Consider the following 24,978-nt stretch of genomic DNA (forward strand, 5'->3'; position numbering starts at 1 on the left):
TTGAAAATTAAAATTGACGAGGCACACAGAGATAACATTATTGACAAAAAATTAAGACAATTTCTTTGGGTCGAGTTTCCTCAGACCCCAAGATTGTATCTTCTACCAAAGATTCATAAAGATCTACTGAATCCCCCGGGGAGACCAATAGTCTCAGGGAGGGGTTCAGTATTGAGCAAAGCATCCATTTTTCTAGATAAGATTTTACAAGATCATGTGACCAATATGAAATCTTATGTACGAGACACCTCAGATTTTATACTTAAAATCAAAGACATTGTGATCACAGAATCTGTCATTCTTGCTTCTTTAGACATAGCAAGTTTATACACTTCCATCTCCACTGAAAAAGGTCTAAATGCGATTAGACATGTACTTAACAACACGACTTTTACACCACCCTGTCAAAATTTTTTGCTAGAACTCCTACATATGATTTTGACTAATAATTTTTTTTCTCTTTAACAAACAATACTATTTACAACAAAGAGGTACTGCGATGGGTAGCCCGGTAGCACCTACTTACGCAAATTTGTTCGTGGCGCAGCTAGAGGAGACGTACATCTATGGGTCTGACCATGCCCAGTATTTACTGGGATGGTTCAGATTCATAGATGACGTCTTCATCATTTGGAAGGGCACTGAAGCACAACTGATGGACTTCTGGAAATATCTCAACACCATCGACAGAGATATACAATTTACTATGTCACATTCAACATCTGAGGTTTCCTTTTTGGACACACGTGTGTACAAAATAGGAAACAAATTAGGAACTGACTTATTTGTGAAAAATACAGACAAGAACACATTATTGAGATATGAGTCTAACCATCCCTTTAGGATGATCCGTGGTCTACCCAAAAGTCAGTTTCTTAGAGCTAAGCGTATAGTATCAGAAGACACTAATTTGGATCAATCAGTGGAGTTGCTAGCTCGTAATTTTCAGACAAGGGGATACCCTAGAAATTTAATACAACAACATATTGAGACAGTTAGACCTATGGATAGAAATATACTACTAACTACACAAAGACAGAGACACAGTGAACAACGGATTCCATATGTATCAACCTATAATTCACTGAGTCCACAAATCTCCCACATCATAAACAAACACTGGCACATAATAGAACAGAGCTACCCTCACATTTCTACGTTGAGGAATAGACCGTTGATGTCCTATAAGAGAGCTAGGAACATCAGAGATATAGTGGTTAAGACCGATGTTAAAATTAACAATACTGTACTTACCTTTTTGGGTCCTCGTACCGTTGGCAGTTTCCCGTGTGGCAGTTGCGTTAACTGCAAGCATGTCCAGAGAGGACAGATGTTTGTACATCCTGGTACTGGAAAAACATACAGAATTAATAAATTCATTAACTGTAACACTGAATACATTATTTACGTCCTATGGTGCCCTTGCAATTTAATATATGTGGGGGAAACCACTTATGATGCCAAGACAAGAATAACACAACACAGATATACTATACGCAAAGGAAAACTAGATCTCCCAGTCTCTAAACATTTTGTAGAGGCACGACATAGAGAGAGCGATTTGAAATTAATGTACATTGATCACATCCCCCAACCAGTGAGGGGGGGTGATCGTATATCTATGTTAAAACGTAGAGAATTGGAATGGATATTCCGACTGAATTCCTTAAAACCCCATGGATTGAATGTGGAGTTTAAAATCCTACCAAAATACTGTTATATTAAATGAATCAAGTTTTACATAATTTTATGCCTGAAATGCTGTGCCTAATTTACAGTCTGGTCCAAGAGCGTGATCACCGACACATCAGAGTATAATGAATACATTGTAACAAATATTATCTTGTTTATTATTTAATATGAGTTATATGATATTAACATAAATATTTTTATGATTACAGATCAGATTATTGGCAAGCCTATCACTCGGAGCAGAAATAGTGACAACTCAGAATTAGTGAGATTGCAGCATCAACACCTAGAGAACACCCCGGGAGATGAAGGACCCTGGCTAACAATCATGAGACATTCATTGTCTGAACAATCACCTATACCGTTGAGCCCCCACAGATTTCCGCGGACATCCCACGAATGGGTCATCAGAGACGGTGGATACTGTCTACGTGGGCTCTGTCCACCGTATAATACGGAAGAACGGACAACTGTGTTAATAGGTTGGACTCACGGTACAATACTATTTATCTTACATTCTATTGATACTTACCTTTGACGTCATGGGTTACTTTGGCAACAGGACGCCACATCCCCGGTGGTATAATCTAAGATGGCCGTGCGTTCCATCTACGGCGTGCGGTTCAAGAACTCATTTCCTGGTTGATGCCGCTAATCACGACATATGAGTTAATCACTACGGCTCCGATTTGTTTTTTCATGATGTATATTTGTATATAATTTTGTTTACCAGTATAAATTGTGATATAAGATAGATCCACTTTGTCACTATGGAACTTGATGTTCCCTTATTATAATTTTTATGCATTCACGTTAGCTAATTTGAATATCATGTGTGTGGAATGAACACGTCACTAATTACGTTGCACAGGATATATAAATCACATGTTTTCTTTGAAATGTATTCACTGGCTTGATAAAGACGTCATTGAGACGTCGAAACGTCGCTTATTTTCCGTGTGTTTTGTATGGATTAATCACCAATACAGATATATTTTTTTCACTGAAGTCCTGTGTGCTACGGTTATTTTTTGGATATTTATATAGACACCTGTGGATCAGGGTGTGAACCACGGCACCGGGCCAAGAATTTTCACTGAGTGCTGCGATATTTGTGCTTTGATAGATAGATAGATAGATAGATAGATAGGAGATAGATATATAGATAGATAGATAGGAGATAAATAGATAGATAGATAGGAGATAGATAGATAGATAGATAGGAGATAGATAGATAGATGGGAGATAGATAGATAGATAGATAGATAGATAGATAGATAGATAGATAGATAGATAGATAGATAGATAGAATTAAGATCTTGAGAATGATGAAACGTTATATCACCTTCATAATACTAGTATTCAGCTTTACTAACATTGCACTGGAAACACATTTTATCATAGGCACTTCACTATATGTTACAGTATTTGCAGTCTTACATAGGACTGCAGGTCAACTTACTACATTGAGTGTACTGAAAAGCACATTCAGCTCTGCTACATCCATATTTAATATTCAACATGCTCACTAGTTACACTGCAACAAGACCAGTCTCTGTGATATCGGTAAAGCTATAATAACTATACATTATACAGCAAACCAGTAACTTGTGGCTGTCCTCCTCCCTGCTACAGTATGTATATATATATATATATATATATATATATATATATATATATATATATATATAGTCACTTACCTGCTTATCTTGAGGAGCTTCTGGTTTCTGCTCCTGAGGTGCTTCACTTTCTGAACAATCTGCTCCAGCTCAAATATATGTAAGCTCAGTTGTGACATCAGAACCCTGAGTCAACTAAATACTTAGAAAATCTTTTTCCCCCAGCCCCCAGGCTTGCCATTCAAACTACAAGGGGAGGAGTTGGAGAACAATTATGGAGGTATAGCACCAGCTTGGCCACACCTCCAGGACCCTTAACAATTATGGAGGTATAACAGCAGCTTGGCCATGCCTCCAGGACACTTAACAATTATGGAGGTATAGCAGCAGCTTGACCACACCTCCAGGACACTTAACAATTATGGAGGTATAGCAGCAGCTTGACCACACCTCCAGGACACTTAACAATATTGGAGGCATAGCAGCAGCTTGGCCACGCCTCCAGGACACTTAAGTGACCGAATAAATTATTATGTTTGGTGTTATCAGCCTACTATGAACGGCCCCCTTGTTATCCAGCAATGGTTGTGGTTTAGTAGGCTGACAGATTCCCCTAATAACATATATTACTTTGCTGTGCACCATGACATATATAAGTATATACACAAGGCTCAGTAAAGAGCATATTACCATAATGACCATAGAGAATAACCCTACAATGCACAATAAAGAGAAGCAAAATCCTGGTGGATATAACTCAAACCTGCGCATATTAAGACGCTTACTAAAGCGAAGGTATGATAAAACTGCCGGTAAGGATATACATACCGTACACTTTTTTTCTCTCAAAAATGAGTTACAAAATAGTCTCCGTGGATCTTTACTTCCTGAACCCGCAGGTGCCACTTGAGTTCTGCAGAAATCCCTTGTGGTTAGCTATATTCTGAGCATTAACAGCAAGGTGTCCACCCTAAACTGCTCCGCTTCAAGGTACCACCACATGTCAGGAGTATTTTACCACTGCTGATGGTGCAAAGACAACTCATAAGTATATATATTTATATATATATATATATATATATATATACATATATATATATATATATGTATATATATATATATATATATATATATATATATATATATATATATCTCCATCCATTTACAGTTATGTCCATTTGTAATAGGGGTTAATAGTCGGCCCCAGTAGAGTCTACAGTACATTACATGTGACCTATCAATACTATACTAATCAATACTAATGCACTAGTATATTAAAGTAAACAAACTCTGTTGCACAACTGCATCAACTATCTACCATATACAGGAATTGTTACACTTGCCTGACCGACGTTGTGTCATCCTCACCAATGATGTCTTCTTCTCCTTCAGCTTCCTAACTTGCTTCATGCGATGCCCTGGCCCCTGGGGGCCACTTCCGCAGTGCTGGTGTTATGAGTGGGCAATGACCGGGGCCGCTGCAGGGTGTATACTTGTCACGGTATAGGCCTGAGGGCGGCACAGCTGTAGGGCCGGTCTGTGGAATCTGCGGGTGATGATGGGCATGCGATTCTTCGCTGCACTTAGTCAGGGCACCAGTTAGTGGACACCAATGCCAGGGTTCAGTAACAGCGGTTTTATTATAGATAAGGTAACTAGTAGCAACAGTTCTGTCCGGATGCAACCGGGTATATAGCAGGCTTTGACAAATAAGGCAGGAGTGGTGCTGCATAGGCTGTGAGAATACGTGCCGGATGATGGGAGTAGGAGTATGAGAGGAATAGCGTTGCTGGGTGGATTAGCTTGAGAATAATACTTGCTGTGAATCCTTGCAGCGATGATGAGAGATAACGGAATGACACCCAGAAGAGAGAGAAGAATCCGGTCACTTGAGCAGGCAGATACAGCCGAAGACTTGAATATAGCAGAGCACCTAATCCACACTTCTAGTGGTGAAGTGGGAGCTGCTAGAAGAAGCCCAACTCCTCTGAGGCAGGAGAGGGACGACACACATCCTCCTTGCTTGGAAGCAGGGGGAACACTCACTTGTTAGGAGGAAGTGGGAGGTCACATGGTTGCTCCTGGCCAGAACTAGTCGGCCATTGGAGGAACCATGGTTACAGGTCACGTGATCAACAGCCTTGCATACCACTGTACACTGTAATAATACACAGGAATACATGACAATACACATGAAAATGCACAATACCAGAGAATACTAGGGGAAAACCAGCAGCAGTTGCAGTGCAAACACTTACCAGAACAGGCATTGACACAGCAAAAGAAATGGCCATAATAGGAGTAGTAGTCTGCATGTTCTGGGACACTGCATACCTCCCTAGCAAATTTGAGCCGACCTCGGCGAATCTAGAAGGCAGCAAACATGAATAGACTGGACAATCAAACAACAGGAATGAATGATGAGAGTGAGTGTGATGAGGTGTGTGTTTCCCACGCCCAAGGCACAGGTGAGAAGAGAGAGAGGATGAGAAACCCTAGTGGCAGGACTTCACCTAGGGGTGCCTAACGTACTCTGGCGACCAGGTAGCTAGTGCGTGAACCATCTGACGTGTAAGCCAGGACAACTTAACTGCTGGCGGGGGACCCTCAATATTCCAGCCAGTTAGACAGTAGGTTTTCTGTTAAATGTGTTACCCTACTGGAGGAGAACGTGAAGACCTGTGTACTATCTTGGCGTGTCTGAGTAGTGTCTTGGATACCTGGAAGAGAAAAGAACAAAATAATAAAAGCAAACATACATGGGGGCCCCTTACATACCGGTCAATCATACAACACAATTACTCAATAGGCCAAACACACGAAAGGGTATCCAAGGTGCAATATGTATGAACCAGTGTGAATGTTAGGTAAGACTATGTGTGATAACTACTGCGTTGGGACAAGACAGAGGTGAACAAATACTGGAAACAAAAGGAAGGGAAACACAAGGGACAACAAATACTGCGAGGTCTTGAGGAGAACTGGCTCACATGAATCTGAATGAAAATCTGAGAAAAATCTGAATGAAAATCTGAGAAAAATCTGCATACGAACTGGCTCAACTAAATCTTTCCAGCTATAGATATGATAATAATACACAATAATGAGACTGGATGAGAAAATACACTCCTACATAAACTGGACTTTCTCTGAGGTATATATATATACTGACTTCTCTTACTCAGAGGAGGAGCTATCTGACTTAGACACTGGAAAATATACTGTTTTACAAAAGAGGCACTCTACTCTGAGGCAATCTATGTAACCTTGTGCTTACTCAGAGGAGGAAATACAAAGACTTCGATAACACTGGAATGCAATAGTAGAATAAGTGCAATAATGAAATAAGTGCAATAATACCCTGTGTGGAACACACAATCACAGGAAAGTGCATTAGGAAGGAATGGGTTAAGTGTCTCTGTTAGGTAGAGTCTCTTTTAGGCAATTAGAACATCGTCCATGTAAAAGGCTCTGGGACAGGCACTAGAGAACCTTTTGTTACTGTAAGTGTCCATCAGCTCATGGCTGGTTAGTACAGGGAACTTGGTCAGGAGAACCAGGCACGAACCTTGAACGTTGCATACACTAGAATGGTGAAACAGTTAAGGACTCTGGTCTCTGTAGCGAAGTGGAGGAATTCCTCTGGTAGAGCGCTCAGACCGTCTCAGCGGAGGATCCTCTTCAACAGTGATTGGTGCAGGTACAGGTGGAAGATCACGCCCAGTGTCTGGTTGTAGAGCTGGAGTTGTTGGAGGCACAATTGGAAGTGGAGGGGCCACTGGAATGTGTACAGGGACCGCTGGATAGCCTATGGCCATGAGGAACGGTTCAACTTGGAACATTTCTTCCAGAGAGAGAGGTTTAGCTGGAGCTGCTGGGGGAGCCGGAGGTGTGGATGCAGGTACCGGACACGGTGCTGTAAGGCCCTGTAGGTCCTCCTTAGTGCAACGTTTTATCCTATTCCGGTGCACCGTCTGCGGGGCTAGCCCTGGTTTTTTTACTTCATACACATCAGTCTCTGGGTAAGGGATAGAAGAGATGACATAGGGCTCAGGCTCCCAAAGGCTTTCAAGTTTGTGAGAGCGATGATATTTCTTTAGCCAAACTTTATCTCCCACTTGTAGTGGTGTGGCATTCGCCCTTTGGTTGTAGGCATCCTCTTGGCGCTGCTGAGCTTCCCCCATCCTCCGGTCAACAATTTCCCGGGCATCCTGGATTCTCCTCTGATGCTCCCGAACCCAGTCAGTTTCAGGTAGGGGGTTGAAGGTGTCAGGAGCTTGGACTCCCAGAGCACGGTCCTGAGGAAGTTGGCCTTGGCGGCCGAACATCAGGTAGAACGGGGAGTAGCCAGTGGAACAATGAGTGGTATTGTTATAGATCTCCACTAGTTCATCCAACAAGTGGGGCCACTCTACTCTCTTCGTCACTGAAGCCGTTCGGAGCATGTTGATAAAGACCTGGTTAATTTTTTCACACAGACCATTCCCTTGAGGGTGATAGGCCGTGGTACGGAGCTTCTTACATTCATGGTAGGCACACAGCTCCTGGAAAAGTTGCGACTCGAAGGCCGGTCCCCGGTCCGTCAGCAGAGACTCTGGGCACCCATAGTGCTTTACATACTCCTTGTAAAAAGTAAGGGCGGTGGTCTTGGCGGTCAAGTCCCTGACAGGTACCACGACTACCCACTTGGAGTAATGGTCGACCATGGTGAGGGCGTAGGTATACCCGCATCTTGTAGGGGCCAGCTTCACATGGTCCAGGGCGACTAGCTGATTCGGCCGGTGGGAGGTGATTGGATGCAAAGGGGCCCTGACTTCTCTTCCCCCAGCTTTGGAGATATTACAGGCAGGGCACTCGGCACACCAGTTCTCGATGTCAGCCCTCATCCCGATCCAGTAGAACCGCTGTCGGATAGTGGCCTCCGTCTTGTGTACCCCGAAATGACCGGACCGGTCATGGTAGGCATCTAGCACCATCTTAGCGTCTCGTCGGGGAATGAGGATCTGGTGGCACCTCTCCCCGGAGACCGGGTCAAGAGAGTTCCGCAGGATCAGTCCCTTCTGTAGGAAGAGCCTCTTTCTTTGCCTCCAGAGTCGCCTTAGCTCGACATCAGGATAGGGCCTCTTTATCCGCATGGGGACCCGACCAGTAGAGAGGTAGTCATAGATCTCCCCCAGGATGCGGGACTCTTCCTGGATGGTCTGCCACCTGGCCAAGTCTTGCGGGGCCCTAGGTGGAGGCGAAGGCGTTTCAGGCCTAGCTGCATCAATAGCACTCTGGGTAGCGAACCTTTGGTAGAAGGGAGGCATTTCTACATCTTCCCAATCGCTGTCCTCTGGGGCCTCTTCGCCCTTGGGTAGTCGGGACAGGAGGTCTGCATTGACATTAGCCTTGCCACTGCGGTACTTAATTTCAAACTGGAAATTGGCCAGTCGAGAAGCCCACCGCTGTTCCAGGGCGCCCAGCCGAGCAGTGTTGAGATGCGCCAACGGGTTGTTATCCGTATAGATGGTAACAGGGGTGGCAGCCAGGTAGTCCTTGAACTTTTCGGTGACGGCCCACACTAGGGCTAGTAACTCCAACTTGAAGGAGCTATAATTGTTGTCGTTCTTTTCAGCGCCCCGAAGACTCCGGCTGGCATAAGCTACAACTCTCTCTTGGCCATCTTGAACCTGGGACAGCACAGCTCCCAGGCCTTGGAAGCTGGCGTCCGTGTAGAGCCGGAAAGGAAGGTTATAGTCCGGGTAGGCCAGGATAGGAGGCGTAGTCAACAGGCGTTTCAGGGTTTGAAAGGCAATCTCCTGCCGTTCGGACCACTCGACGGGGAGCCGTCGGTTGTAGCTTTCTCGAGGGCAACCCCGGAGTAACTCATTGAGGGGCTCGGCCACTTGGGCAAAGTGGGGAATGAAGCGGCGGTAATAGCCGGCAAATCCCAGAAAACTTCTCACCTCCTTGACTGTCTTAGGGGTATCCCAGTGTTCCACAGCCGAGATCTTCTCTGGATCGGGTTGTATCCCCTCAGCACTCACAACATGCCCCAGATAGTTCACTTGGGGTTTGAGAAGGTGGCACTTGGAAGGCTTGATTTTCAGGCCGTGATCGATTAGGACCTGGAACACTTCAGCCAGATGATGGACGTGATCTTCGTAGGTACGTGAATAGACAATCACATCATCTAGGTAGAGCAGGACACTCTGAAAGTTGAGATGGCCGAGACACCTTTCCATCAACCGCTGGAAGGTAGCGGGGGCGTTGCACAGACCGAAGGGCATGCTGGTGAATTCAAAGAGCCCCATGGGGGTGGTGAAGGCCGTCTTCTCACGGTCTTCGGGTGCCATGGGCACCTGCCAGTACCCACTGGTGAGGTCCAAGGTGGAGAAGTAGGCGGCTGACCCCAAAGCAGCAATAGACTCTTCGATCCGGGGCAAAGGATAGGCATCCTTGTGGGTGATTGTGTTTATCTTCCTATAATCCACGCAGAACCGGATGTTACCGTCTTTCTTTTTCACAAGGACAATAGGGGCAGCCCACGGACTCTGACTTTCTTGGATAACGTTAGAGTCTTTCATCTCCTTGAGCAGTTTCTTGACCTGCTGATAGTTGGCAGGGGGGATTGGCCGATGTTTCTCTTTGATAGGCAAATGGTCCCCAGTGTTGATCCGATGCTGGACCAGATTGGTCTTTCCGAAATCGAGAGAGTGTTTGCTGAAGGCCTCGTGATACCTTTTGGCCACCTTGAGGATGCCGTGGAGGTATTCAAGTGGGGTATTGGCATCGCCAATATGGAGCTCGTCCCACCAAGGGGCGAGAGCCCTGTTTGAGTCCCTTTGAGTGCCACGGATGGATCTCTGATAGGCAATGGTCTCCTCACAGACGATGTCCTCAGGATCGAGTTGGTATAGCATGGCCACGGTGGTGAACTTGGGTAGGTCAGCTGGGGAGTCTCCAAGGTTCACCAGACGGACAGGGACCTGACCATTGGAGACGGTCACCAGGCTTCTAGCGGCCCTGACAAGAGGTTGCCCCTCAATTTCAATAGCATCCAGAAGGGCCACATAGTCAGCATTGTTAAGGCCCGGACGGACCCTGCACCAGATGAGGAACTCACTGTTAGCTGGGATGATGATCGGACGAGCATCTCTAGTGCGGACACGGCAGATTTCTCCTCGAGGATTGGCAAACTTCCGCTGAGCGGTGAGCACTTTAATGGTCTTCTGGACGGCTTGCCTGTACTGAGGAGAAGCACAAGACATAGAGGCATTCAAGGCATCCAACACTTCAGTGAATACATGACGGATAATATTCATGCCTAATACCACGGTCCTACTATCTCCCTGAGCCTCAGTAACAATGACGTCAGTGGAAGCGGCCGGCCAATCAGGAGAGACACAGTCATTATCAATGGCGCCAAGCAATTCCCGCTTCTCGGCCGCATGGCAGTTAACCCCCTCGTCACCGGGGGATGGCACAGGTAGAAATAACAGCAAGAAGCGGCCATTTTGTGTACAGTCTAAGCCGTGCAGCGACTCAGTAATCAAAACTCCCATGGCAATTTTAGCAAAGTCTCTGGAGACGATAATAAACTATAGATCTTGTACACCGCGTGGCGTGTGTATCCTGTTTGTGACGCCAAATGCGATGCCCTGGCCCCTGGGGGCCACTTCCGCAGTGCTGGTGTTATGAGTGGGCAATGACCGGGGCCGCTGCAGGGTGTATACTTGTCACGGTATAGGCCTGAGGGCGGCACAGCTGTAGGGCCGGTCTGTGGAATCTGCGGGTGATGATGGGCATGCGATTCTTCGCTGCACTTAGTCAGGGCACCAGTTAGTGGACACCAATGCCAGGGTTCAGTAACAGCGGTTTTATTATAGATAAGGTAACTAGTAGCAACAGTTCTGTCCGGATGCAACCGGGTATATAGCAGGCTTTGACAAATAAGGCAGGAGTGGTGCTGCATAGGCTGTGAGAATACGTGCCGGATGATGGGAGTAGGAGTATGAGAGGAATAGCGTTGCTGGGTGGATTAGCTTGAGAATAATACTTGCTGTGAATCCTTGCAGCGATGATGAGAGATAACGGAATGACACCCAGAAGAGAGAGAAGAATCCGGTCACTTGAGCAGGCAGATACAGCCGAAGACTTGAATATAGCAGAGCACCTAATCCACACTTCTAGTGGTGAAGTGGGAGCTGCTAGAAGAAGCCCAACTCCTCTGAGGCAGGAGAGGGACGACACACATCCTCCTTGCTTGGAAGCAGGGGGAACACTCACTTGTTAGGAGGAAGTGGGAGGTCACATGGTTGCTCCTGGCCAGAACTAGTCGGCCATTGGAGGAACCATGGTTACAGGTCACGTGATCAACAGCCTTGCATACCACTGTACACTGTAATAATACACAGGAATACATGACAATACACATGAAAATGCACAATACCAGAGAATACTAGGGGAAAACCAGCAGCAGTTGCAGTGCAAACACTTACCAGAACAGGCATTGACACAGCAAAAGAAATGGCCATAATAGGAGTAGTAGTCTGCATGTTCTGGGACACTGCATTCACATTGTGTAATGCGGTTGTGTAATGCGAATGCAAATACAGAGGGCCGTATACTGAGATGGAGCAGAGTTACATTTATCAACTGATGATTTTCAGTACAAAATAAGGATTTGCATCAAGGGAAAATAGAGAAATAACCTGATATATATTCACACAGAGGAAAGAACTCAGCCCAGTGACAGCCTCAGCTCTGCTGCTTCTGGAGTCAGTGGAGTTGAGGTAACTGCTCTTCCTGTATTGTGTTATATCGCAATGTCCTGTCACCTACAGAGAAACTATTACCAAGTATGGGGATAATAAGCGTTGGATATTGTGTCTGCAGACGACGCTTGTTTTTGGGTCCCTAATGTAATGTTATACAAGGTACACATAGCCGGTGTCTTATAGCTACAAGAAGAATAGTCTATTCCCGAGCACTGGCCCCACATTGAGCACTGGAGGCAGGCCCACCGGTCCACAGTGTGATGATCTCCGCTCTGTGATGTGGCTCCATTAGAATGATCACACTGGGGGCGGACGGGCCTGTCCTCAACTCTCTGGGGTGGGCCAGTGCTCAGGAATAGACTGGCGCCATGCGCAGGAACTGGGCGGCGGTTCAAAAAAGGGACTGCACCACCGGCGTCCCTGATGGTACATTCGCTTTAACCTTGGCAGACATCTTACCCTATAGCAGTTGAACTCACACTACCTTCCTATATACAGTAAATGTAATGATAGCACCATACAATGGCTAACTAAAACTGCTGTGCAATCCATACTGTGACTCATGGTGATGACAAGCCTCGGGCTCCAGGCCGGCACACTCTGTAGTCAGGCCGGCACACTCTGTAGTCAGGCCGGCACACTCTGTAGTCAGGCCCTGTTCCTTAGAGGTCTGCAGGTGTTTTAACCTGGCCAGGCAAGTAACTAGTTTATAAGACCACCCAATACCATGCGGAGTGGGTAGCCCTTCAGCATCAACTCGGGATTAGCAGCTGAGTGAGCATTTGTCTCATGCTGAAAAACTAGGAATAATGACTGTATGGGTGTGTAGATAGATGGAGAGGTAGATGGATGGACTAATGAACTAGTGCATGGATCAATTAACAGATGAATGGTAGCAAATGGATGACTTGAATGGGTAGGGTAAGTGGATGCATGGATGGATGAGTAGATGAATGATCAGTATGGATGAGTAAATGATGAGTAGATGATCAGTAGGGTAAGGCGTTGCATGGATGGATGGATGAGTAGATGATGAGTAGATGATCAGTAAGGTAAGGCGGTGCATGGATGGATGGATGAGTAGATGATGAGTAGATGATCAGTAGGGTAAGGCGGTGCATGGATGGATGGATGATGAGTAGATGATCAGTAGGGTAAGGCGGTGCATGGATGGATGGATGAGTAGATGATGAGTAGATGATCAGTAGAGTAAGGGGTAGCATGGATGATGGATGACTAGATGGATGATCAGTAGGGTAAGGGGATGCATGGATGAATTGGTAGGTTAATGAATAGTATGGTAGATGGATGGATGGATACATGAATGCATGGATGAGTAGATGAATGATCAGTAGGTTAAGGGGATGCATGGATGAGTAGATGAATGATCAGTAGGTTAAGGGGATGCATGGATGCATGGATGAGTAGATGAATGATCAGTAGGTTAAGGGGATGCATGGATGAGTAGATGAATGATCAGTAGGTTAAGGGGATGCATGGATGCATTGATGAGTAGATGAATGATCAGTAGGTTAAGGGGATGCATGGATGCATGGATGAGTAGATGAATGATCAGTAGGTTAAGGGGATGCATTGATGGATGAGTAGATGATGAGTAGATGGTCAGTAGGGTAAGGGCTTGAATTGATGGATGATGAGTAGATAGATGATCAGTAGGGTAAGGGGATGCATGGATGGATGGATGAGTAGATGATGAGTAGATGATCAGTAGGGTAAGGGGATGCATGGATGGATGGATGAGTAGATGGATGATCAGTACGGTAAAGGGGTTGCATGGATGGATGGATGGATAAGTAGATGGATGATCAGTAAGGTAAGGGGATGCATGCATGGATGAATGGATAAGTAGATGATGAGTAGATCAGTAGGGTAAGGGGATGAATGGATCAATGGATAAGTAGATGATGAGTAGATCAGTAGGGTAAGGGGATGCATGGATGGATGGATGAGTAGATGATGAGTAGATCAGTAGGGTAAGGGGATGCATGGATGGATGGATGAGTAAATGGATGATCAATAAGATAAGGGGTTGCATGGATGGATGGGTAGATGGGTGATCAGTAGGGTAAGGCGTTGGATGGATGGATAAGTAGATGGATGATCAGTAGGGTAAGGGGATGCATGGATGGATGGATAAGTAGATGGATGATCAGTAGGGTAAGGGGATTCATGGATGGATGGATAAGTAGATGGATGATCAGTAGGGTAAGGGGATGCATGGATGGATGGATGAGTAGATGGATGATCAGTAGGGTAAGGGGATGCATGGATGGATGGATGAATAGATGAATGATCAGTAGGGTAAGGGGTTGCATGGATGGATGGATAAGTAGATGGATGATCAGTAGGGTAAGGGGATGGATGGATGGATGAGTAGATGAGTAGATGATCAGTAGGGTAAGGGGATGCATGGATGTATAGATGAGTAGATGGATGATCAGTACGGTAAGGGGATGCATGGATGAATTGGTAGGTTAATGAATAGTATGGTAGATGGATGGATAGTAGGGTAAGTGGAGGCATGGATGGTAGATAGATGGAGATACAGAAACATAGAAGATTGTCGGCAGAAAAAGATCACAGTGTCCATCCAGTCTGCCCTTTTAGTTTTTCCCTTCTTATTATCTTAGGATAAATATATGTCTATCCCAGGCAGTTTTACATTCAGTTATTGTAGATTTATCTACCATATCTGCTGGAAGTTTGTTCCAATCATCTACTACTGTATAGTAAAGTAATATTTTCTTGCGTTGCTTCTGATCTTTCCCCCAACTAACCTCTGATAGATGGATGGATTAATGTATAAGTAGAGAATGGATCAACTCACGGATGAATGGTAGACAGAAGGATGAATGGATGGGTGGGTTAATGAATAGTAGGGAAAGTGGATGCATGGATGGGTAGATGGGTAGTCTAATAAGAGTAGGGAAAGTGGATACATGGATGAGTAGATGGATAAATAGCAGGGAAAGTGGACGCATGGATGAAGGGGTAGGTTAATAGTAGTGTAGTGTCCAACTTTGGGTGGTTCTTCTTGTCTTTACACACCCAGGTAAAACTAGTTCGCTCAAGTCCCACAGCTAGTGCAGTTAATTGCTGTGCCCTACTCCAGCCACTAGGTGTCTCACTCCCCCTGTGCACAGCTTCATTTTATGTAGAAAGGTTTAGGCTATGTTCACACTACGTAAAATAACGGCCGTTGTTTTTACCGGCCCGACTTTTGCGACCAAAACTACGGCCGTAGAATTACGATCGTACAGGCTAGTCGTGAAACTATGGCCGTTGTTTAATTCTGATTCCCACCATTTTTATAAACGGGATGAAACAGGTCATTTACTTTAAATACTGCGCCCAGCCCGAGAAACCACTCCGAAATTTTTTTACATCAAAATCAAGTTTAATTCGGCAGATATAAGTTTTACGTTCGCAGCCGCATTGAAATCCACGGCCGTTGTTGCAGTATTACCGGCCGGAAATAATTGACATGTTCATTTTCATGGGGCCGTATGAACAACGGCCGTTATCTGATACGTAGTGTGAATTCAATGGCCGTAGTTACATTGCATTGTAGTTTTGCGGCACGGACAACAGCCATTATTTTACGTAGTGTGAACATAGCCTTAACCTGTTTTTATACTCTCTTACACACACACACACACACACACTTCCTTTGTAGCTCAGTAGTAGTTGTGGTTCCGGCTAGAGAAGAGACAACACCTGTTTTTGAGAGACTCAAAACAGCAGTAATGCGCTGCTAGACCAAGACTTGGGGTAACCATATTAATAGGAAACACCCTTACCTACACTGAGGATCTTCACTTCAGGACAGTCACCCCCTAAGAAGAAAGGAAGAGGGACTGATCCGCAGTAGAGCACAGATTGCAAGTTAGCCGCTCTTTACTCACAATACTCGACTACTTGGGAAAACTTTCACTAGTTATCTAGAGACAGAGGCCTGGGATTCGTACTACCACACAGAGCGGTCTCCCAGATTGTGTAGGCAGAAGGCGGTCAGATAGCACAGATTTATCTAAATGCAAGTACAAAGATACACTTCACACACATCCTGGCAGAGTACTGTACTAATTCGGCAATGGCTCCTATCCAGCCCCTATCTGCTGCTGCTTCTTTACTTGACTCTTGCGTTTTTTTCTACCTCAAGTTGCCTATGAGATATTCACTGTATTGTTGCATTGAGTACCTAAAGCACTGGTTTTTTTTTTGCATCATACTGAAGCTTTTAAGTAAAGTTCAAGTATTGTTTCTATGGGACTCATCTCTGTCATCTGTCACTGCACCCTGCACTTCTCCCCAGTTCTACCAAAGGTCTGGTGCCCGTGTGTTGGGGGTGAGTATTACCACTCCTGACCGCCATGACAAGTCACCCAAAACACCAGAGCCCACCGGCTAGTGCAACACCAGTATCCAGCTCCTTGGGCCACGGCAGTAGGGCAAATGGATAGATGTAGTGAGGCAAAAGAATCTGAAGGGAAGTGATTTATTAAAGTCAGGTTACAGGATGCTGACCATTGCCACGTCACTATTGCTCCATAGCTTCTTCTATGCCAAACCACATTACAAATGTTTGTGACGTTGAGACCAAGGCATCTTGCACACGTCTGCAGAACACTGTCCGTATAATATCTGCAATTGCAAGGACCTATTCTTTTCTATGGCCATTGAACATGACTGACCACGGTCCATGCATTTGCCTGGAGAAAAGTCCTAAAAAGTTATGTGGTCCGGACTATCGTTCTATTGTGGTCTGTGACGGCCAATCTGTGATTTTTTGACCAGCAAAACCAATATGGCCGTATGTTGGAGCCTAACAATACGCAGAGATCCGGGGAGCAGACAGAGGAAAGTTCACTTGACAGCCTGTCACATAAAGGTGCTGACCCGGCTCCTATGTCATTCACATCTAGCAGCCCCGATGCTTTTACTTTCAATATCCAAAACTGAATGAGATGAACACTGTCTGGTGTTGCCCATAGCAACCAATCACGGCTCAGCTTGGGACTGGTTGCTATGGGCAAATCCAGACAGTTATTGCCCTGCACACATAGCAACCAATCACGGCTCAGCTTGGGACTGGTTGCTATGGGCAAATCCAGACAGTTATTGCCCTGCACACATAGCAACCAAACAGATTCCACGTTTCAAAAATGAAAGCAATCCACAAACTTAATAGATTTCCCATCAACCCATGTTGTTCTCAAATATATTGTATCAACTGGCAGGACTGATGTCAGCACAGGGCTTACCCAAGCAAGTGCCGGGGCCCCAGCCCCTCCAGGGGCCCAGAGAGGAAGAGGGGCCCGATGCACTGATCAGAAGACACAGGAGAAGGAGCAGGACCTGTGAGCGTCCTGCACAGAGAGCGATAAAGGACCTGATCACATGACCCGCAGGTCCTCAATACTACAGAGATCAGCAGGGCAGAGAGGTAGAGAGATAAGACTGAGCTGTAAGTACTAGGTGGGGGATTTACAAGTACGCCGGTCTTATAATAAGCCCCTCCCCCTTTTCGTGGCAGTACGCCTCTTAGTGAAACCTGGCCAGCCAGGCACCCGAATCTGCGCCCAGCGTACCAAATCTATACCTGCTTGCAGCAGGTGTAGATTTGCGTCATAATTTGCGCTTGTGAGCAGAGGTAAATCATGATAAATGAGGGGCAGAAAGAGGCCACGCCTCCTCCCTGCCTCATCACGCTCCCACAAGCTCCGCCAGCCCGCCCATCGGGCAAGTGGGGCGCACGGGAGGCATACGCCAGGGAGAAGGGGAGAATCTGCCCCTTCTCCCTGGCGTAAGCTTAGTAAATCCCCACCTAGGTGTATGTGTGTGTCAGCCAGTCAGTAATGTGTGTGCCAGTCAGTAATGTGTGTGCCAGTCAGTAATGTGTGTGTGTGTGTGTGTGTGTGTGTGTCAGGCAGTAATGTGTATGTGTGTCAGTAATGTGTGTCAGTCAGTAATGTGTGTGTCAAGCAGTAATGTGTGTGTGTGTGTCAGTCAGTAATGTGTGTGTGTGTGTGTGTGTGTGTGTCAGTCAGTAATGTGTGTTTGTGTGTGTGTGTGTGTGCCAGTCAGTAATGTGTGTGTGTGTGTGTGTGTGTGTCAGTAATGTCTGTCAGTCAGTAATGTGTGTGTCAGGCAGTAATGTGTATGTGTGTCAGTGTGTGTGTCAGTCAGTAGTGTGTGTGTGTATATTTAAGTGATGTCTCAAGTGATTGTGCATAGGATGGATGGATGAGGGGCCCAATGAGGCTCTGTCACTTAAAGGCCCGCAAAAACCTGGAGCCGCCCTGTCAACCAGAACGACCCTTTCCCCATGCCCAACGTCCACTGGCTGTTGTGTGACTGTAAACTACAGTGCAACCGAGAAAAGTCTCTATCTATGTATAAGGGTCCCACTTTTGCTGCATGATGCTGCCAGATACACCCCAGAGCCCACCGCCTGAAAATATTATGTGCTGCACCACCCGGCAACTTTACCTCCAAACAATAATAACCAATTACACCACAAACATAGATGACAACAATGATCAGCTGATCTAGTCTTCAGGTCCTGCTCATTTTATCTTTATTATGTTAATCTGTGTATTATATAATCATGTACGGCAATGGTTTATATCAGGGGTGGGGAACCTTTTCCATGTCAAGGGCCGGTTGGGCATTAATAAAATAATTCGAGGGCCGCATACCGTGCGCGGCAGTTAGTAGCGGGGGTTTGCAGCACCCAGGGCAAGGCAAGGTATTGTTCGCCTAGTGCCCCTGCTATTGTAGTTAACCCCCAGCCATGTCCCTGGTAGCCTAGTTAACCCCCCCAGTCATGTCCCTGGTAGCCTAGTTAACCCCCATCAGGCATGTCCCTGGTAGCCTAGTTAACCCCCATCAGGCATGTCCCTGGTAGCCTAGTTAACCCCCATCAGTCATGTCCCTGGTGGACTAGTTAACCCCCAACAGTCATGTCCCTGGTGGCCTAGTTAACCCCCAACAGTCATGTCCCTGGTAGCCTAGTTAACCCCCAACAGTCATGTCCCTGGTAGCCTAGTTAACCCCCAACAGTCATGTCCCTGGTGGACCAGTTAACCCCCAACAGTCATATGCCTGGTGGACCAGTAAACACCCAACAGTCATGTCCCTGGTGGACCAGTTAACCCCCAACAGTCATGTCCCTGGTGGACCAGTTAACCCCCAACAGTCTTGTCCCTGGTGGCCTAGTTATCCCCCCCCCCCCAACAGTCATGTCCCTGGTGGACCAGTTAACCCCCAACAGTCTTGTCCCTCGTAGCCTAGTTATCCCCCCCCCCCATCACTCATGTCCCTGGTGGACTAGTTAACCCCCATCAGTCATGTCCCTGGTAGCCTAGTTATCCCCCCCCCATCAGTCATGTCCCTGGTAGCCTAGTTATCCCCCCCCATCAGTCATGTCCCTGGTAGCCTAGTTATCCCCCCCCATCAATCATGTCCCTGGTAGCCTATTTAACCCCCAAATAAAAAAAAATAAACATCCCTCTCACCTTTCCTCCGTTCCCACGCTGTCCAGGTCCTCTTCTCTCCCAGGTCCTCTGTGCCGGTCTTCTCCTGCAGTGCGGCGCGCAATGAAATGACGTCATCGCGCGCGGCCCGCAGGAGACTGAAGACACGCGCCGCTTTGGAGGAGGAAGGAGCCGACACAGACAGCACGGCAGCTGTCACAGAGGATGCTGTGTGCGCCGGCTCCTTCCTTCCTCCAGAGCAGCGCTTGTCACAGGGGAGCCGCGGGCCGCGGGCCGCATCGGGAGGTCTCAGGGGCCGGATGCGGCCCGCGGGCCGGAGGTTCCCCACCCCTGGTTTATATGATGAAACACCTCATGCTGCCATTTCCAGTATACAGTGTGTTTTTAAGGATTCCGCGGCATGGTGCAATCTGGAATCATTTCCTCATTTCTTCATTGCACAGCACTGTTTACTGCCTGACCACTGATACGTATTTATCAGCTGCTGTAAGCCCTGCAAAAGTGGTGTATTCTTTCCACTTTTTTTCCAGTCTATAGGGATTTGCTGCTGCTGCTCTGTACAGTTCCTGTCTCAGACAAAGGTGGCAGCAGAGAGCACTGTGTCAGATGGGAAAGAATACACCACTTCCTGCAGGACATGCAGCAGCTGAGAAGTACTGGAAGACTGGAGATTTTTAATTAGAAGTAATTTACAAATCTATATAACTTTTTGAAAACAGTTAATTTGAAAGAAAACAAAATTGCTGGAGTACCCCTTTAAGGGAAAACTACTTTGAAAAGATGGCGTACGAGAGCTGATTTGCATATCCTTTCCTCCTACAGTTCCTCGTTGAGCATAAGTGGCCTGTAAGCGGCCGGGGGGTTAAAGGAGCCAGGGCTGCGGGTGGCTGGCGGCAGGAGGGTTAAAGGGGCCAGGTCCCATACACGCAGTGGATCTGCTGCGTGTATGGGACCCATTCAACTTCACAGTACAGGATCCGCAGCGGGTCTCGCTGCGAATTCTCAGCAAGAAATCAGCTGCGGATCCGGTACGTGTGAACGTACCCTAAGGAGGAAAATTACCCCCTCTTATCCCCTCTGAAGCAGTGTTCAGATTCCTAGAAAGTCTATGAGAGTCGCTTTGATGGGATTGGATGTGATTATTGTACGTGGCTTGTTCGGATTGTGGACGTTCACTGCAGGAACTCTATATGGCTCCTCCCAGTCGTGATTGTATAGATGTAGTAGGCTATTCTGGTATTTCCAGCAGCACCGATCTCAGGGAATCCCCACCGACCGATCTGAACTTTTCATAGTGAGATAAAGCAGATCTCATCATCTCCCTCCCAGGAACAGTCATACGGGTCTCACTGGGGGGTCTGCGTCATCTGGATTTTGGGTTTATCATTTTCCTGATGAATTTTACAAAGGTTTTTCATACAGAAGAGCAGTCTACACATAGACATGTAGCAGAGCTGAGTTTGCTACTGTAATGTAATATGTTAGATATGGAGTGAGTCTTGGACTGAGTTAAAGGGGTACTCCGGCAAAAACCTTTTTCTTTTAAATCAACTGGTTTCAGAAAGTTATATAGATTTGTAATTTACTTCTATTCCAAAAAATCTCAAGTCTTCCTTTACTTATTAGCTGCTGTATGTCCTGCATGAAATGTTGTTTTATTTTCAGTCTGACACACTGCTCTCTGCTGACATCTCTGGCCGAGACAGGAACTCTGTCTCCGTTTTCTTAATAGTCTTAATATCCAGACCCCGACCATTTAAACCACTCCTACTAATTTAAAGGGACAGCTTAATTAGAAAATGACTTATTGTTTAAATAATGTTTTTATGTTAAACATATTTTTTAAGAATTTTTGGTGACTTTTTTTAAATTTTACATTTTTTCTAAAATAATCCTGAAATCTTTTAGTTTTCATTCTTACCACCGGGGCTAAAACTAAGCTGAGACTTCCTGTTGTGGCTGTGGTGATAAGAGGAGGCTGCTGTAAAGCGATCTGTACAGCATTGCAGAGTCATGTGCCACCAATAGAAAGAGGAGATAATAGCAGTTCCTTGTGGAATGACCTCTTCACAGGTCACAGAGCACACTCAGTAATGTTTCACATTTATCTCAAGGGGACAGATTCTGTCTGTTGTTGTCTATGTCCATGAGGCTTGCTGTAAAGCATGTCACTAAATGCTGTTAAAGGGGAACTTCAGGTAGAGGTTAAAAATGAAACCTCTGCAGAAGCATAACGCGTTACTTACCTATCTATTCCAGTTTTGAAACTACCAAAAATCCATTTGTTTGGGGGGGTTTGTTCTGTTTTGTGTTTCTGCACTTCCTGGTTGAGCAGCTGTACACAGTACTACAGGTTCCAGAATGCAATGCTTTCCCTCAGCCATTCATCACAGTCCCCCACCTTGCACATTCCCCACCTAAATCTGTTGCAGAACATCTAGGCTGTGTTCACACATTGCAGTTTCATTGTGTTACTGAAATATTTGCATGATTTACTTTATCATTTCATTGTTGTCCCACACACACAGCGCTCTGTAGTCTCTGCCTGTAACACCACACAGCACCCTGTATTCTCTGCCTGTAACACCACACAGCACCCTGTATTCTCTACCTGTAACACCACACAGCACTGTATTCTCTACCTGTAACACTACACAGCACTGTATTCTCTACCTGTAATACCACACAGCACCCTGTATTCTCTACCTGTAACACCACACAGCACGCTGTATTCTCTACCTGTAACACCACACAGCACGCTGTATTCTCTACCTGTAACACCACACAGCACGCTGTATTATCTACCTGTAACACCACACAGCACGCTGTATTCTCTACCTGTAACACCACACAGCACGCTGTATTCTCTACCTGTAACACCACACAGCACGCTGTATTCTCTACCTGTAACACCACACAGCACGCTGTATTCTCTACCTGTAACACCACACAGCACCCTGTATTCTCTACCTGTAACACCACACAGCACGCTGTATTCTCTACCTGTAACACCACACAGCACACTGTATTCTCTACCTGTAACACTACACAGCACTGTATTCTCTACCTGTAATACCACACAGCACGCTGTATTCTCTACCTGTAACACCACACAGCACGCTGTATTCTCTACCTGTAACACCACACAGCACGCTGTATTCTCTACCTGTAACACCACACAGCACACTGTATTCTCTACCTGTAACACCACACAGCACTGTATTCTCTACCTGTAACACTACACAGCACTGTATTCTCTACCTGTAATACCACACAGCACCCTGTATTTTCTACCTGTAACACCACACAGCACGCTGTATTCTCTACCTGTAACACCACACAGCACGCTGTATTCTCTACCTGTAACACCACACAGCACGCTGTATTCTCTACCTGTAACACCACACAGCACTGTATTCTCTACTTGTAACACCACACAGCACGCTGTATTCTCTACCTGTAACACCACACAGCACACTGTATTCTCTACCTGTAACACCACACAGCACACTGTATTCTCTACCTGTAACACTACACAGCACTATATTCTCTACCTGTAAGACCACACAGCACGCTGTATTCTTTACCTGTAACACCACACAGCACGCTGTATTCTCTACCTGTAACACCACACAGCACGCTGTATTCTCTACCTGTAACACCACACAGCACACTGTATTCTCTACCTGTAACACCACACAGCAAGCTGTATTCTCTACCTGTAACACCACACAGCACGCTGTATTCTCTACCTGTAACACCACACAGCACACTGTATTCTCTACCTGTAACACCACACAGCACTGTATTCTCTACCTGTAACACTACACAGCACTGTATTCTCTACCTGTAATACCACACAGCACCCTGTATTCTCTACCTGTAACACCACACAGCACGCTGTATTCTCTACCTGTAACACCACACAGCACGCTGTATTCTCTACCTGTAACACCACACAGCACGCTGTATTCTCTACCTGTAACACCACACAGCACGCTGTATTCTCTACCTGTAACACCACACAGCACACTGTATTCTCTACCTGTAACACCACACAGCACACTGTATTCTCTACCTGTAACACTACACAGCACTGTATTCTCTACCTGTAATACCACACAGCACGCTGTATTCTTTACCTGTAACACCACACAGCACGCTGTATTCTGTACCTGTAACACCACACAGCACACTGTATTCTCTACCTGTAACACCACACAGCACGCTGTATTCTCTACCTGTAACACCACACAGCACGCTGTATTCTCTACCTGTAACACCACACAGCACGCTGTATTCTCTACCTGTAACACCATACAGCACGCTGTATTCTCTACCTGTAACACCACACAGCACGCTGTATTCTCTACCTGTAACATCACACAGCACCCTGTATTCTCTACCTGTAACACCACACAGCACGCTGTATTCTCTACCTGTAACACCAAACAGCACGCTGTATTCTCTACCTATACCACGTATTCTCTACCTGTAACACCACACAGCACGCTGTATTCTCTACCTGTAACACCACACAGCACACTGTATTCTCTACCTGTAACACCACACAGCACGCTGTATTCTCTACCTGTAACACCACACAGCACTGTATTCTCTACCTGTAACACCACACAGCACACTGTATTCTCTATCTGTAACACCACACAGCACGCTGTATTCTCTACCTGTAACACCACACAGCACGCTGTATTCTCTACCTGTAGTGCTGATATTGGAATAAAGTAAAGAACTTTTAGATTTTTTTTTTCTTTTCATTTTCACGCACATATTATGATCAAGCATCTTTTATCTTTGAAGTTGAGCCCCACAATAAGGCTCTGATCCTCTCTGCCGTTTAGCATCATTTACTTATTTTACTGCATCATTTTTGTGAATATGCTGCAGTACTGCAATGACACTCCAACATGTGTGAACACAGCCCTAATTTTACTGCAGACTTCTGCACAATCAGAGAAATCAGTGCAGAAGCTGCTCCTGGCCGGTCAGAGATGGTGAATCACTCAGGGGATTGGGGGATCCAGCCCCGCCTCCTGTGACATCACGCCCTGCCACCTGTCTGCATCATCAGCCTGTGCTGGATTTCCATCAGCTACCAGTGTGGCAGAACCGCACAGATACGGTAATACATTGTATAGACACATCTATATAAATTGTAATGTACTTTTAATAGAAAACAAGTTTTCCTTATCTGGAGTTCCCCTTTAAGAACAGCCCAAACAAGATGGCCGCCCCCATAACAATGTACAAAAAGTACATAATAAAGTACAAAAAGTACAGAAATTAAAAAAAAAAAGGTACAGTCAGAAATAGAAACATTACAATAAAAGAGCAAATTTTAGTATCTGAGTCTAATCAGTAAAA

At 45.8% G+C, this 24,978-nt stretch overlaps 1 protein-coding gene across 3 annotated transcripts in view; it reads right to left on the reverse strand.

The window, feature by feature from the left end:
* Positions 1 to 17,462, reverse strand: part of LOC138768994 (chemerin-like receptor 1) — a 26,628-nt gene extending 9,166 nt beyond the window's left edge. Inside the window, exon 1 of one of the 3 annotated variants that reach the window (XM_069947128.1) lies at positions 17,359 to 17,462. The gene's annotated coding sequence lies outside the window, so the exon portion shown is untranslated. Of the gene's footprint in view, positions 1 to 3,392; positions 3,557 to 4,139; positions 4,301 to 17,358 lie in introns of those variants that run through there. The other 2 variants (XM_069947129.1, XM_069947127.1) reach the window with 2 other exon arrangements.
* Between the last annotated feature and the right edge of the window lie 7,516 nt (positions 17,463 to 24,978).

The sequence above is a fragment of the Dendropsophus ebraccatus genome, chromosome 12 (genome assembly GCF_027789765.1).
Source record: "Dendropsophus ebraccatus isolate aDenEbr1 chromosome 12, aDenEbr1.pat, whole genome shotgun sequence".
NCBI lineage: Eukaryota > Metazoa > Chordata > Amphibia > Anura > Hylidae > Dendropsophus > Dendropsophus ebraccatus.